Consider the following 17,164-nt stretch of genomic DNA (forward strand, 5'->3'; position numbering starts at 1 on the left):
GAACCTTTCAGCATCTGAGAAATGCTCCGGAACATTGACTCTGTTCCTCTCTCCACAGATGCTGCCTGACCTGCTGAGCATTCCCACAGTTTTCTGTATTTATTTCAGATTTCTAGAATCCTCAGCACTTTGCCTTTGTTTTACTATAATGTTCGATGGTAACCTAATCACCATCCTCATAGCTGAATAACTCTCAATGTCTTGCCTATGGCACTAGCGACAAGTGGTATCTAGGCAACCGTAAACCAGAATTAGTCGACAGAATAAGAAGAGGAGTGAAAAGCAATTGAAGGATAGTGTGTGTTTGGCGGGGAGTGGGGGGGGGGGTGGAATAATGAAACTATGCAAATGTATAACAGGTAAGTTTCACCCATGGACTTGATGACGGCATGATTAACTGTTACTGTTGATGATGGACAGTGCATTTGCCCTTCCAACTGTTGGTGAAATCTTGTGGCACCCGGCTTGATTTGATTTGATTTGATTTATTATTGTCACATGTATTAACATACAGTGAAAAGTATTGTTTCTTGCACGCTACACAGACAAAGCATACCGTTCATAGAGAAGGAAAGGAGAGAGTGCAGAATGTAGTGTTACAGTCATAGCTAGGGTGTAGAGAAAGATCAACTTAATGCAAGGTAAGTCCATTCAGAAGTCTGACAGCAGCAGGGAAGAAGCTGTTCTTGAGTCGGCTGGTACGCAACCTCAGACTTTTGTATCTTTTTCCCGACGGAAGAAGCTGGCAGAGAGAATGTCCGGGGTGTGTGGGGTCCTTGATTATGCTGGCTGCTTTGCTGAGGCAGCGGGAAGCGTATTCAGAGTCAATGGATGGGAGGCTGCTTTGCATGATGGATTGGGCTACATTCACGACCTTTTGTAGTTCCTTACGGTCTTGGGCAGAGCAGGAGCCATTCCAAGCTGTGATACAACCAGAAAGAATGCTTTCTATGGTGCATCTGTAACGGTTGGTAAGGGAAAAGTTGGATGAATTACATGATAGATTCAATGGCTGCAACTGCAATTTGAATTCAATAAAAATTTTAGAATTAAAAGTCTATTGATGACCACAAAACCATTGTTAATTGTTGTAAAAACCCATCTGGTTCACTAATGTCCCTTTAGGAAAGGAAATCTGCCGTCCTTACCCGGTCTGGCCTACATGTGACTCTAGAGCTATGGCAATGTGGTTGAACTCTTAACTGCCCTCTGAAATGGCCTAGCAAGCCATTCAGTTCAAGGGATGGGCAATCCGTGTTGACCCATTCAGCGATACCCACATCCCATAAAAGAATAAAAGAAAAATATATATAAGCCCAGCTACCTGACTGTTTATTGGCTGATCAGATACCTGAGAGCTGCATTTCCAGACGCAACTGAGGCTGACATTGTCACATAACGGGCTTTAAAAAAAATGGGCCAAAACGTTGAAGCCTCATGGATAAATAGTGAAGTAAATCTTGCCAATAGCTGTCCAGTTATTGATTAAGTGCCTGGCATCCGAGGTTAGTTACAGTTGATAGGTTACAAAGGTTTAAACATTAAAAATCACAGGGAGGCACATCAGAGCGGCTGGAAAAATCATGCGGGGCTGGAGTGAAGGCTCTGGAACCTTCAGGCGTGGAACAGTCTGTAGTTTATTGTCGCAAGCAGGGAATAGACTTCAGCACTAACAGCTGTGGGTGTTACAAAAAAATGGCCTCCTCCTCTCAGGAGCAGGGGGATGGTGACGCAGCACCCCTAGGTGGGGTGTGCTGTTTCAGTTACACCCTGGAATTGCTTGGCTGCTCAGAATCTTGTCCTGGGGAGCACTGTGCAGAGACAAGTCGGTGGCTCCATTGCAAGGTGGAGGAGGGGGGGCTCTTGGTTCTGAACCAGATTGACCCAGCTGGATACCCTCATCACGGGGCTGGGGTGACCATTCCATCAATTTTCAGAGGAGGTTCACTAGATTGAGTCCAGAGATGAGGGGTTTGTCACATGAAGAGAGATTGACCAGTTTAGGCCCATACTCTCTGGAATTTAGATGAATGAGGGGGGAGATCAAATTGAGGTATTCAAGATGATAAGAGGTATGGATAAAGTAGACGTGGAGTGGATGCTTCCTCTTGTGGGGCATTCTAGGATGAGAGGTCATAGTCTTAGGATAAGGGGTAGCAAATTTAAACCAGAGTTGAGGAGAAACTACTTCTCCCAAAGGGTTGTGAATCTGTGGAATTCGCTACCCCAAAGTGCGGTGGATGCTGGGACAGTGAGTAAATTTAAGGAGGAGTTAGACAGGTTTTTAATTGGTAATTGGTTGAAAGATTATGGAGAGAAGGCAGAAAAATGGGGATGAGGAGCATATCAGCCATGATCGAATGGTGGAGTGGACTCAGTGGGCTGAATGGCCTAATTCTGCTCCTATATCTTATAAACTTATGACCTTATGAATCTTGAGCCAGATCCTGAATTTGAATTGCCGACAACACGGAGGAATGAAAGCTGGGTTGGTGCTGGTCGTTCATCGACTCCTGCAGTTCTCCTCAGAGGCGACGCATGTGCACAAGGGACCTGTTTCCCATTCAGCTGTCGGTGAAGCAGGCTGTTATTTGTGACCCATGAGATAGGATCTGTTTCGCTGCCCCCGCACCCCCCCCTCCCTCCCGCTGCCTTTTTAAAACCACACGCTTCATGGTTACTATCAGGCAAAAGGTGGTCTCCCGAACTCTCATCTTTAGAGTCCCTTATGCTCAGTATCCACAGCGCTCCTTCAGGTCAAACACTTGGACATGATCTCATCATATTTGGCTAAGATCAAGCATTGAATCAAGCCCAAGATGGACTTATCTTGTGAACTTGGATCTTGTTTGTCTCTCTCGTGGGGGCCATCACTTGGACTCAATTGGATTTTGAATTTGGTTTTTGGAGTTATTCAGGAATGGATTTGGGTTTGTCCATTCAGGACTGGCTTTGTAACTTTACGGATGGAGTAAAAAAAATATTTTAAAAATCTCATCATATTTACAAATGATGAAGACTGTGTGACCAATCGTGATACATCCATCCAGAACCCTTCCCCTCCCTGCTGCCCTCCTTGTTCCTTAAACCATTCCAGTAATTTTGTCTCCACAACCCAGTCTGGAAGTCCATTCCACATACTGATCACTCATGTGGAGAATTAATGACCCCCCTCAAGTTATCCTTTTACTGGTTTGAACCTTTGTGTTGTCTGACTCCCATTGTTTAGTTTGAAGCCATTTTTCAGATTAACCTTCCCCATATCATTGGCCATCTCCAAATTCTCACCTCACAAACTGCCCCTGTCCTGACCAAAAGTGCAAAGGATTGATGGATTTTCCTTATAATCCAGGCCTCTAACATTAAATAAGGATTAATCTCATGGCTCTTCGCTACACTGCCTCCGGCAGTTGAAGGTTTTCCTTGTTACTTGGTGACCAATACGGAACGTGTGTTCTGCTGTACAGTTTGACTACGACTTCTTCTTGCTTATATTGTACAGACATTGAGTAGTTACTGCATAGATGAGGCAATTCGGCCCATCGGGTCTGGACTGTGCAGTTGAACAGTCAGTTGGCCTTGTTGATTGTGACTGTGTATTGAGTACAGAGTCTGCTAGATCTCTTTCAGTTTCCGCCTGCTCTATTTCAATACCGTTGATGAAATATCCATAATGGTCCTTTTTCATCCTGCGTGCAGCACTGGTCTGTATCAGATTTCATGAGTTGGTATTTGACCTGTTCACTCATTGATTCTACCACCCTCCTGGTTGTGTTCTTCCTTGTTGTGTGCCTGGGTCTTCCGTATAAAGGAACTGAACAGCTCTAGTCTGTTAGAAAGACTCAAACAGAGAATCAAGTCATTTTGCTTGCTTGGGCAATGTCCAGCGATCTGTTTAGGTTTTCACTTGCGCACCTAATTAAACCCCAACATGTTTTTTCTTTATTCGTTCGTGAGACATGGGCGTCGCTGGCTGGGCCAGCATTTATAACCCATCCCTAGTTGCCCTTGTTCAGAGGGCAGTTGAGAGCCAAACACCTTGCTGTGGCTCTGGAGTCACATTAGGCCAGACCAGGTAAGGACAGCAGATTTCCTTCCTTAAAGGACATTAGTGAACCAGATGTGTTTTTCCGACAGTCGACAATGGTTTCCTGGTCATCAGTAGATTCTTAATTCCAGATGTTTCTTATTGTATTCAAATTCCCCCATTTGACATGGCGGGATTCGAACCCGGGTCCCCAGAACATTAGTGGTGAGTGTCTGGATTAATAGTCTAGCGATAATACCACTAGGCCGTCGCTTTCCCATGATGGCAGTGTAATTTGTGTAGGGCATCTTTTTGTTAACAGTTGGATTTGAGGTACACAAATTTCAGAGTGGGTCCCAATTCCGGTTTAATACATAAAATTCTTCAGAGAGATACAATGGAAGGGTAGCTCAGCCCCGTTCCCAGTGCCCTTCCTCTGGATTTTATCTTCAGAATACTTTCTCCTATGTGGGGTTGTAAGAGCCTCATCTTCCCTTACAATAAGGAGGGGACAGCTATACACATTGGACCAACGTATTCTCCTGCTCCCTACCAGTCACCCCAATATTCAAACCGATGCCCTAATTTGGAACCATCCACAAAGTTAATCAATGGGTGGCACGGTGGCACAGTGGTTAGCACTGCTGCCTCAGCACCAGGGACCTGGGTTCGATTTTGGCTTGGGTCACTGTCTATGTGGAGTTTGCACGTTCTCCCCGTGTTTGCGTAGGTTCTCCCCGTGGGTGCTCCAGTTTCCTCCCACAGTCCAAAGATGTACGGGTTAGGTTGATTGGCCATGCTAAATTGACCCTTAGTGTCCCAGGATGTGATAGGTTAGAGGGATTAGCAGGGTTTCTAAGCGGGGATAGGACCTGGGTGGCATTGTTGTAGGTGCAGACTCAATGGGCTGAATGGCCTCCTTCTGTACTGTAGAGTTTCTATGATTTCTATAGGATCCTACAGTGCAGAAGGAGGCCATTCAGCCCATCGAACCTGCACCTACAACAATCCCTCCCAGACCCTATCCCCGTAACCCCACATATTTACCCTACTAATCCCCCTGACACTAGGGATTAATTTAGCATAGCCAATCAACCTAACCCGCACATCTTTGGATTGTGGGAGGAAACCGGAGCACCTGGAGGAAACCCACGCAGACACGGGGAGAACGTGCAAAGGTTGAAATTGAACCCGGGTCCCTGGTGCTGTGAGGCGGCAGTGCTAACCACTGTGCCACCATGCCACCCATAAGTTAACCAATTCTGAACCCAGGCCATTGATGCAAATTAGAAATAGTTGTATTCCCGATAGTAAGCCCTTGGGGACTGTACTCAATAGTGTCCAATTCTCAAATTACCCCTCTATCCAGTACCCATTGTTTTATACTCTTTGACCAGTTTTTAATCTTATCCAAATTTTGCCCTGTATCCACGCAGCATTGGCCTTTCACACCCATGACCCCTGCTACCTAGGAGGTCAAGGGTAGCAAATGCACAGGAACAGCACCATCTGCAAGTTCCCCTCCAAGTCACAAACTCTCCTAACTTGGAATTATATTGCCGTTCCTTCACTGTCACTGGCTCAACTGGAACTCCCCTGCACAGTGGTTAGCGCTGCTGCCTCACAGCGCCGGGGACCCGGGTTCGATTCCTGGCTTGGGTCACTGTCTGTGAGGAGTTTGCACATTCTCCCCGTGTCTGTGTGGGTTTCCTCCAGGAGTTCATAAGATATAGGGGCAGAATTAGGCCATTCAGCCCATTGAGTCCGCTCCGCCATTCGATCATGGCTGATATGCTCCTCATCCCCATTTTCCTGCCTTCTCCCCATCACCCTTCAACCCATTACCAATTAAAAATCTGTCTAAATCTTCCTTAAATTTACTCACTGTTCCAAAATCCACTGCACTTTGGGGTAGCGAATTCAACTGGGTGCTCCAGTTTCCTCCCACAGTCTGAAGGACGTGCTGGTTAGGTCTATTGGCCATGCTAAATTCTCCCTCAGTGTTACCCGAACAGACGCCGGAGTGTGGCGACTAGAGGATTTTCACAGTAACTTCATTGCAGTGTTAATGTAAGCCTACTTGCGACAACAATAAATAAACTCTTACTAACAGTCCTGTGAAGTGTGCCGACACCACATGGGCTGTAGAGGTTCCAGAGGGCGATTTACCTTCTCGAGAGCAATTAGTGAGGGGCAATAGCTACTGCCCTTGCTGCTTACGCTCACATTCTGCGAATGAATTAAAAATGTAAGCCTCCTTCGTCTGGAACTTTTGTCAAGCACCTGGAGGCATTTTCCTGCAAATGCAAGTTGACGGTGCAGAGGTTGCGGAGGAGTGACGGAGAAAGCGCATTAATGAGGGAACAAAAATGGAAAAGATCCCCGGGGGTGAAAGTCCCTCAACTCCCCCGTTGGAAAATAATGTTGTATAAAAATGATCCTTCTGCCATGGGAGCAGATTCCTGCACGCTGTCTGTGAACTGTGAAAATGGCGAGATTTAATCAGTCCATCAACAAAACTAGAATTATTAATTTCAGGTAAATAAGGCGGTGTGTGAGTACAGAGCATCGCGGCTATTTAGAACATCATGATCTGAGACCAATCTGCTTGCATCACATTAGCCTGCACTCAAAAACACAAGTAATTCATCCCAGCGAGGTGTTCTGAGACGCTTCACTGCGATGGGGTGTTGTATGAATGTTAGGCATAAGTGCTGTTGTATCACTGATTTGATTTGATTTGATTTATTATTGTCACATGTACTGGGATACAGTGAAAAGTATTGTTTCTTGCGGGCTACACAGACAAAGCATACTGTTCATAGAGAAGGAAAAGAGAGAGTGCAGAATGTTGTGTTACAGTCATAGCTAGGGTGTAGAGAAAGATCAAGTTAATACAAGGTAGGTCCATTCAAAAGCCTGATGGCAGCAGGGAAGAAGTTTTTAAGTCAGTTGGTTTGATTTGATTTATTATTGTCACATGTATTGGGATACAGTGAAAAGTATTGTTTTTTGCGCGCTATAGACAAAGCATACTGTTCATAGAGAAGGAAAGGAGAGGGTGCAGAATGTAGTGTTACATTCATAGCTAGGGTGTAGAGAAAGATCAACTTAATGTGAGGTGGGTCCATTCAAAAGTCTGATGGCAGCAGGGAAGAAGCTGTTCTTGAGTCAGTTGGTGCGTGACCTCAGACTTTTGTATCTTTTTCCCGATGGAAGAAGGTGGAAGAGAGAATGTCCGGGGTGCATGGGGTCCTTAATTATGCTGGCTGCTTTTCCGGGGCAGTGGGAAGTGTAGACAGAGTCAATGGATGGGAGGCTGGTTTGAGTGATGGATTGGGCTTCATTCGTGACCCTTTGTAGTTTCTTGTGGTCACTGCTACTTAAATATACATCAACGAACCTGGAGAGGGAACAATGAGCCTCCAAATCTGGTTAATTGTCACTTTTAACATAGTCAATTTGGCCATGTGTTGGCCAAACCTTTTAAACATTAAAATGTCTTTAAAGTTTGCATCTTTAAATGTTCGCAGTGTTAAAGATAGTCTGAGATGTGCGGCCAGCTTGTCCTACCTGGCCAAGATCAAGGCCGACCTGCTATTCCTGCAGGAGTGTGGAATACCACACCTCAGCAACTACAGGCACTGGTCGAGTGTGTGGTCCCACGGACCGTCCATCTGGTCAGGTGGGAACGACTGCCGTTCATCCGGCCTAGGCATTCTGCTGCGGGGGGGCAACTTCACCGTCTCCGAAGTTAAGGAGGTGGTGGGAGGACGCCTCTTCGTAGCAGATGTCATGTACAAAAACTGCCCTCTCAGGCTGATTAATGTGTATGCCCCTGCCGTCAAGACCGAGCGGCTGGCACTTTTTGAACAGCTGCCACTGCTACTCACCACCTCCAGGCCAATCATACTGGGTGGGGACTTTAACTGTATCATTGACAAGGCCGGCCGATCCAACAGGGCCGAAAGTAAACTGGACGCTACGTCCAGAGCCCTGCTGGAAACAGTCAAAGATGCCAAGCTGCTCGACGTCTTCAGCGATTCAGCAGACGGAGGGCAGCGTAGATACACGTGGTCGCGGCCAGACGGGTCTGTCCGCTCCAGGATCGACTTCATGTTTGCATCCCACGCGCTCACGGTCAGGTCCACCGACGTCAAGCCGGTGTTCTTCTCTGACCACTGCCTCCTGCTGGCAGACTGTCAGCTGGAGGAAAACCAGAAAGTGGGCAGGGGGTCCTGGAAGCTTAATGTAGAACTGTTGACCCCAGAGAACCTCGAGGAACTCAAGAGGGTTTACCACGGTTGGAGAACCGTGAAACCCTTCTTTGAGTCTCCATCGCTCTGGTGGGAAACCATCAAGGGCAACATCAAGAGGTTCTTTATCCGAAAAGGGGTTCAGAAGGCCAGGGAGAGACGGGGGGAAATGTCCCGACTCCAGAAAAGCATGCAGGAGCTACTCCAACTGCAGTCGATGGGGGTGGATGTCAAGGAGGACCTCCGCGAGGTGAAGAGCCAGCAAGCCTCGCTCTTTGCCTCGGAGGCCTCCAAGGTTATCTTCCGGTCCAGGGTCCGCTCCGTGGAGCAGGACGAAACGTGCTCGCGCTTCTTCTTCCAGAAGGTGCACAGAGAAACCTCTGTGATCGGCAGCCTGAAGGAAGAAGATGGCTCTGTAAGGTCATCGCAGTCTGACATTCTGAGGATCTGCAAATCCTTCTATGCCGGACTGTATGACCTGAAGCCAACAGACAGCACGGCCTCCCAGTCTTTCCTGTCGTCTATCACGCAAGTCTTGGACGACGGCGAGCGGGAGAGCCTGGACAGACCGGTAGCTCTGGATGAGCTGACAAAGGCCGTCGAGTCCCTTCAGAAGGGTAAAACTCCCGGTAGCGACGGCTTACCGGCTGAGCTTTACTCGGCGTTGTGGGACTTGACGGGCCCGGACCTCCTGGAAGTATACGAGAGTATGCTTCTGGAAGGCAGCATGTCAGAATCCATGAGGAAAGGCATCATTACCCTCATCTACAAGCAGAAGGGGGAAAGGGAAAAAATTAGAAATTGGAGACCTATTTCACTATTGAATGTGGATTACAAGATTCTGGCCAAGGTCATCGCCAACCGGGTCAAGTCTGCTCTGGGGTCAGTAATCCATCCTGATCAAACCTGTGCTGTACCCGGCAGGAAGATCTCTGATAGCCTCGCGCTACTCAGGGATACGATCGCCTACGTGCAGGACAGGCGGGTGGACACCTGACTCATCAGTCTAGACCAGGAGAAGGCGTTTGACAGAATATCGCACAGCTACATGATGGATGTGGTCTCCAAAATGGGGTTTGGGGAGGAAATCTGCAATTGGATCCAACTGCTCTACACAGACATCAGTAGCGCAGTTTCAATCAATGGGTGGGAATCAGATATGTTTCAGATCAGGTCTGGAGTCAGGCAGGGCTGCCCTCTCTCCTCCGTCCTTTTTGTGTGTTGCATTGAACCCTTTGCCGAGGCCCTCAGAAGTGACCCAGGCATCAAAGGGGTTACAATCCTAGGCAGCGGAGGGACGCAAGTCAAAGCCTCCCTCTACATGGATGACGTGGCTGTTTTCTGCTCGGACCCCTCGTCTGTTCGCAGGCTTCTTCGAGTCTGTGAGCAGTTCGAGCTGGCCTCGGGGGCCAAAGTCAACCAGGGTAAGAGTGAGGCCATGTTCTTTGGGAACTGGCCTGACACATCCTTTGTCCCCTTCACCGTCAGGGCAGACTACCTCAAGGTGCTGGGGATATGGTTCGGAGCGGCAGGGGCATGCGCCAAAAACTGGGAGGAGCGCATCGCCAAAGCCAGACAAAAATTGGGATTGTGGGAGCAACGCTCCCTCTCCATCACTGGGAAGAACCTTGTGATCCGATGCGAGGTTCTGTCCGTGTTGTTGTACGTGGCGCAGGTGTGGCCTCTCCCCAAGTCCTGCGCAGCAGCAGTGACCCGGGCCATCTTCAAGTTCATCTGGAGATCAAAGATGGATCGTGTCCGCAGGGAGGCGACGCACAAATCTCCAGAGAACGGAGGGAAAAACGTTCCCAACGCCGCCCTCATCCTGATGGCCACCTTTGTGTGCGGCTGCATCAAGCTGTGTGTAGATCCTCGGTACGCTAACAACAAGTGCCACTATTTTTTGAGGTTCTACCTGTCCCAAGTGTTGCGGAGGATGGGTCTGGCCACATTGCCGCGGAACGCTCCAAGTAGTTGGACCGTACCGCAGCACCTGTCCTTCGTGGAGAAATTCTTCCGGAAACACACCTTTGACCACATGGCTATCAAGCAGTGGTCAGCACGTAATGTCCTTGAGGCCCTGAGAGAAAAGGAGACGGCAGATCCTGTCGGATGGTTCCCTGAGCGGACTGTCAATGTCATTTGGCAGAATGCCTCATCACCAGAACTCTCAAACAAGCACCAAGACCTGGCTTGGCTGGTGGTGAGAAGGACACTCCCCGTCAGATCCTTTATGCACGCCCGAGGTCTCAACCTCACCGCACGCTGCCCTCGAAGCGGCTGCGGGGCTGATGAGACGGTCGCACACCTCCTTGTGGAATGTGCCTTTGCAAAGAAGGTCTGGAGTGAGATGCAGTGGTATTTGTCACGGTTCGTCCCGAGCAGCTCGGTGACGCAGGACTCTGTGCTCTACGGGCTGTTTCCGGGAACGCACACCGAGACAAACATCAACTGCTGCTGGAGGGTCATCAACTCGGTGAAGGACGCGCTTTGGTCCGCCCGAAACTTGCTGATCTTCCAGCTGAAAGAATTGTCCTCGACCGAGTGTTGCAGACTGGCACATTCCAAGGTCCAGGACTACGTGCTCAGGGACGCGCTCAAGCTTGGGGCAGCCGCCGCCAAGGCACAATGGGGAAAGGCCACCGTGTAAAGCGTCTCAACCGAGGCAGACCGAGGGCCGGGTAACTGCAGAATACCCTCGGCCCGCGTAACTGTGTGCCAACCTGAAAAATAACGGCACACAGTAAACTCTGACACATGTATATAGTTTTAAGAAATGAAATGTAACGGAATGTAATGTTTTGTAAATGAGCACAGTATTGTACTGTAAAAATGATTCTTTTTTTGCACTGTTTATGACTTTTGGATCTGTCATTTTGCAATGTTTTATTGGAGAGTTTTGTTTTGTGAATAAAGTATATTTTTGAAATAAAAAAAAAATGTGTTGGCCGGATCGCTTCTCGGCCTTTTGGCTAAGATCAAGTGTAGTATGGATCGGATGCTGCACTTGGTGGTGGCCATTAGGTTACATTTAAGCTTCATTTTCATATGAAGCAATTTTTAAAAGTGGCATCCTGGCCAAGATGCAAATGAGATGAAACCTTGGAGGAGGAAACCTCCCCCTCCTCCAATCAGCTTGGCTCATGTAGATCAGGCCCAAGACAGGAGTCTTGTCAGCTTGGATCGGAAATGTCTCAACTTGTTGAGACTCTGAATTGGACTGGATTTGATTGAATTGGAATAAAAATACAAAAAAAATGTGTTGGCTGGATACAAAGAATGGGCAGAAATGTAAGCATCTTTCTGGAAATGTCTTCAATTCTCTAGCTTCAGTGGAAGAATGGCAGAATCCCCCTCCCAATAAAGGGGTAACTGTGTAAACAGGGTTTCTTCTGACCTTCCATCAATGTTCTGGGGTCCGATTGGGAAATTCTTGGTAGTTATTTAGAAATAAGAGTAAACACCTGGAAGAAAGATTGAGAGAAAATGACAGCGATTGGGGGAAATGATATTTCACGACGCTGGGTCCGCTAGCATGGTTTTTTGGGGGTTTTTTTTGGGTGGCACGGTGGTTAGCGCTGTTGTCTCACAGCGCCAGGGACCCCGGTTCAATTCCGGCCTCGTGTCACTGTCCGCGGAGTCTGCACTTTCTCCCTGTGTCTGCGTGGGTTTCCTCCGGGTGCTCCGGTTTCCTCCCACAGTCCAAAGATGTGCGAGTTAGGTGGATTGGCCATGCTAAATTGACCATAGTGTCAGGTGGTTTGGCAGGGTAAATGTGCAGGATTATGGGATAGGGCTGGGTGGGATTGTGGTCAGTACAGACTTGATGGGCCAAATGGCCTCCTCCTGCACTGTCCAGATTCTATGATTCAAATCCCCATGATATATGGTAAAGTCGCCATCGTTCCAGGTTGACCATTATAGGCTGCTCCCCACTTTGAGTGGTGATTTAACCTGAGGATCACCACACCTCAGGCAAAGGGGAAGGTTGAGAAGGCAGGGCCTTCATGACTAACCTCAGCTGGTACGGGAATTGAACCCACGTTGTTGGTGTTGCTCTGCATCACTAACCAGCCATCCAGCCAACTGAGCTAACCAAGCATTTTTAAGGGAGTGTCGCCTTGCGCAGCCTGTTGGTTACTGCCAAGCACATTCCCAATTGTTGGATGGTCACACACCCATGAGGGAACATTGATAGATGGTATTCTTTCTGTGTGATCCCCAACACTGAGTGTTGTCAGGTTGTTTGATGGTGAAAGCGATCGCTGAGAGGCAGATTGTCAGCGGGGGGCATTTAAGTAGCAATCGCAGGGTTCCAATCAGGAGCGGGAGCCCTGGCTGATTTGTCCCACCTCAACCCAGAAATACTGATGATGCGGAGATGCCGGCGTTGAACTGGGGTGGGCACAGTAAGGAGTCTCACAACACCAGGTTAAAGTCCAACAGGTTTATTTGGAATCACGAGCTTTTGGAGTGCCGCTCCTTCATCAGGTGAGCGCTCCAAAAGCTCGTGATTCCAAATAATGTGTGGGTGTACCTACGCCACATGGACTGCAGCGGTTCAAGAAGGTGGCTCATCACCACCTTCCCAAGGGCAATTAGAGATGGGCAATAACAATGCGGGCATTGCCAGCGATGCCCATGCCCTGCTAAAGAGTAAAGAAAGGAAACTGGCTGATCCAACCAACCTGTGCCCAGTCTTTATGCTCCATTCCAATCCCTTTCCATCCTTCCTCACTGAACTCCCAGGATATCCCCACTATTCACGGTGGCGCAGCGGTTAGCACTGCTGCCTCACAGCGCTAGGGATCCGGGTTCGAATCCCGGCTTGGGTCACTGTCTGTGTGGAGTCTACACATTCTCCTCGTGTCTGCTCGGGTTTCCTCCGGGTGCTCCGGTTTCCTCCCACGGCCCAAAGATGTGCGGGTTAGGTGGATTGGCCATGCTAAATTGCTGGGGGACTGACTAGGGCAAAATGCATGGTGTTATAGGGATAGGGCCTGGGTGGGACTGTGGTCGGTGCAGACTTGGTGGGCTGAATGGCCTCCTTCTGCACTGTAGGATTCTATGATTCCATCTCTCTTGTGTTAAGTGCATCTATACCATTCACCTCAACTACTCCCCATGGTAGTGAGTTCCACATTTCAACTGCCATTTCGTCAAAAACGATGTTAAAGGTGATAGCGAGTGTGCCGGGATAAACTTGTCATTGGAGAGGTCCTGCCTCCAGTAGTACAACCTGCAAAGGGGACCCAGGGGATTATACGTGCAGCCATTAACAATGAGGCCTCTCATTAGGTAAACACACAGTCCCAATAGGAAGTTGCAATGAGCTGGAAATTCTCTGTTCTGTCCGCAGTTAGCTGCTCTCCATCAGGCCAACAGCTGCCAACCTATAATTAACTTCCGAATCCTTTGGGAAAATCACCCAGGGTTCCTGCTGTCCTGCGGTTGCGGGTGAGGTGGGGGAGGTATAATTTCCACACTGAAGTCAGTTAACTTGCACTTGCTGTCTAATCACTCCTCAGCCCAGTTTCCTCTTCCCTGCTGGGATTTGATTAAGATTAAACCTCCCACCCCGCTCCTGTGCGTGTGTGCATTGGGGGGGAACGGGGGTTGGTGAGACTGGGCTCATGATGTTCCTTCATAGAATACCTAAAGTGCCAAAGGAGGCCATTCAGCCCATCGAGCCTGCACCAACAATTATCCCACTCAGGCCCTATTCTCTAACCCCATGCATTTATCCTAGCTAGTCCCCCTGACACTAAGGGGCAATTTAGCATGGCCAATGCACCTAACCCGCACGTCTTTTGGACTGTGGGAGGAAACTGGAGCACCCGGAGGAAACCCACGCAGACACAGGGAGAATGTGCAAACTCCACACAGACAGTGACCCGAGGCCGGAATTGAACCCGGGTCCCTGGAGCTGTGAGGCAGCAGTGCCACCCTGCCGCTGCCACTCCCCAGCTGGACAAATTGAAATTCACCTTCCAGGCTCATTGATGAGGAGTGGTCAGCTGGGCATGGGGCGTTCCCCAGTATTGGGTTAAACTTTAGACCTGCGGGTTAGTCTTTCGGCCCAGCAGGGGAGATAATGAGGCAGGAGCGCAGTGGCGGGCAACCTGTGGCTTGGGTGGGGGGAAGGGGGGGGGGTGGGTTGGAGAGGGCACGTGCAGTATCTGAGTGCAGCCCACGAGACGTTTTGTTCACCATTACCAGCGTGGAGGGTTACCCCATTCCACTGGTCACCATGCTTGTAGCTTTTTCTTACCTAAAGTGATAAGCATGTGACGGGGGAAAAAAAGCCAAGTGAAGTGAGGTACGTGCTGATTCCTCACAACATTGACTGTGAGAGCCGCGCTGTCTCCAAAGCGTAAATATTTATTTTGTTTTTACCATTTGAAGTTGATGACATTTCTATCAATGTATGAATGATTAGGCATTTTCTCCAACCCGTTTGGAAGTATTCAGTGCGTTTTGAATGTGTTTAATCTCATTCACGGGGTCACGGTCAGTGAACAAGCCCAATTTCAATCTTCAGGCCCACTGCGTTGACGGAGGGCCACTCGAACGGCCCGCTCACCAGCCTCGGTTGCCCGTCAGCGGGGTGCGGTCGCTGGTGGATGGGGAGAGAGCTGACCCTGTCGGGTTTTCAGTTCTCTGAGGGTTTTGGGTGAATGACACAGGGCTGGAGGATGAATCGGAACGAGTGGATCACCGGGGCCGTGTATTTCGCGTGGGGAAAGCGCCTCCAGGTCGCATTACAATACGTGGCAATGAGAAAGGAAACATCCCAGCTGACCCCTATGTGACCTTTTGCTATCCCTTCCCACTGATTGGACTTGGGTTGGCAGAGAAGTGGGGGTTGCGGGCGGCGGGGGCGGGGGGTGCGGGGTTGCGGGGGGGGGGGTCGGTAGCGGTGGTGAGGATGTGGCACAAATTGGCACAAGTTTTATCATTTTAACGCCATCGCGACATTTATTGGTCAGGCTAGTTTTTGCCTCCCTGAAGCGTGTGTAGCAGGTTAAGTCGCCACAGTAAATACATGCATTAAGCTGCTTTGACAGCTGTGAGGTCTGTACGGGGATTACAGACATTACTCCGTGCCATCTGTCCGTCACACTGACGCTGCGGATCATTTGCTGGGGGTTTTGTTTTTGAATTCGGCAAAGTCGTCCCCTCCATTCCCAGGGATTGGGAATGCTGCAGTGGACCCCGGACACAGCTCTGTTTGCCACGTGGAAGTTCCAACTGTCCTCCAAACGGGAACGCCACTGAGTAACTAGGCAGTGACCACCCGCTTGTTATCCGCAATTGCTTCCTCCCGCTTTGTGCTCTGAGGCCTTATCTGCCTCTGTAACATTTACTTGATTTGAGAATAAAGACCTGCCAGGGACAAAGCCGCTCTGGTCTGTTTAGATTTCCAGCCTTTGTCTTTGCCTCCGATGCCTCGGTACGTGGATGCACCCCCCAGGTTCGCTACGCAGATCTGTGTAGATGTTAGAAGGTTAAAGTGGGGGAGGGGGGGTGGTTAAAAGATGGCTCTTAATGCATAAATAAGGCGAATGTTTCCACTGACAGTCACCAGAGGACTTGGATATAAAATAAATGGCCAAGACAGATGGGGTGAGGGTGGTGGGGAGAATTTGTGTTTCACATGGCCAGTAGTTCCGGTCTGAAAGGGCAGTGGATGTAGAGTCGATTGTAACTTCCAAAAACAAAACTGGGTGTGTCGGCAACATTTGCAGAGCAATGGGTAAACAGCAGGTCATGTGGGATTGATTGGACATCTTTACCGAAGGGCGGGCACCAACACAATGGACCAAATGGCATCCTTCTTTGTTGCATGGACCTTTTCCACCATCAGTCCACAGGTTTATCGAACAAAACATTGCAACTGGCTGCAGTGGTAGGAACTGAATTTACGAGCTCTGGATTGGTCAACTACTGGCCTACAATTGCCTGTTACTCGTCTCCACCTCCACCCTAGCAAGGCAAACCTGCCGACATTCATTTGTTCAGCCTTAGACATGATGCCTGGTCCCTCGCTGGTGATGGCCAAGGCTGCCTGGTGATGTGGAACTGGTAAGAGTTTTAACAACATCAGGTTAAAGTCCAACAGGTTTATTTGGTAGCAAACACTATTCGCTTTCGGAGCGCTGCTCCTTCATCAGATGGAGTCATCTGACGAAGGAGCAGTGCTCCGAAAGCTAATGGTATTTGCTACCAAATAAACCTGTTGGACTCTAACCTGGTGTTGTTAAAACTCTTACTGTGTTCATCCCAGTCCAACGCCGGCATCTCCACATCATGATGTGGAACTGGGCAGAGGGATCTGGGTGTCCCTGTACATGAGCAAGCAAGTAGCAATTAGGAAGGTAAGTGGAATGTTGGCCTTTATTGCAAGGCTGATGGGGAAGTACAATTGTGCAAGGCATTTCTGAAATCCCTCCTGGAGTCCTGTGCACAGTTTTGATCTCCTTATTTAAGGAAGGATATACTGGCATTGGAAGAATTCAGAGAAGATTCATTCGGCTGATTGCCAGGATCAAGGGGTTGCCTTATGAGGGGAAGGCGATGGCCTAGTGGTATTATCGCTAGACTATCAATCCAGAAACTCAGTTAATGTTCAGGGGACCCGGGTTCGAATCCTGCTGCGGCAGATGGTGGAATTTGAATTCAACAAAACAAAAATCTGGAATTAACAATCTACTGATGACCATAAAACTATTGTCCATTGTTGGAAAAACCCATCTGGTCTTTTACGGAAGGAAATCTGCTGTCCTTACCGGGTCTGGCCTATTTGTGACTCCAGAGCCACAGCAATGGGTAGAGAGGGATATGGGCCAAATGCAGGCAATTGGGACCAGCTTAGGGGTTT

The 17,164-nt window shown here is 48.9% G+C and overlaps 1 protein-coding gene and 1 pseudogene across 1 annotated transcript in view; both read left to right on the forward strand.

Annotated features, from left to right (window-relative positions):
* LOC144479678 (CUGBP Elav-like family member 4) overlaps positions 1 to 17,164 on the forward strand; it is a 524,426-nt gene that overhangs the window by 125,915 nt on the left and 381,347 nt on the right. The gene's annotated exons all lie outside the window — the stretch shown is intronic.
* Positions 11,236 to 11,404, forward strand: LOC144479792 (U2 spliceosomal RNA; annotated as a pseudogene).

Source organism: Mustelus asterias, chromosome 26 (genome assembly GCF_964213995.1).
Source record: "Mustelus asterias chromosome 26, sMusAst1.hap1.1, whole genome shotgun sequence".
Taxonomy (NCBI): domain Eukaryota; kingdom Metazoa; phylum Chordata; class Chondrichthyes; order Carcharhiniformes; family Triakidae; genus Mustelus; species Mustelus asterias.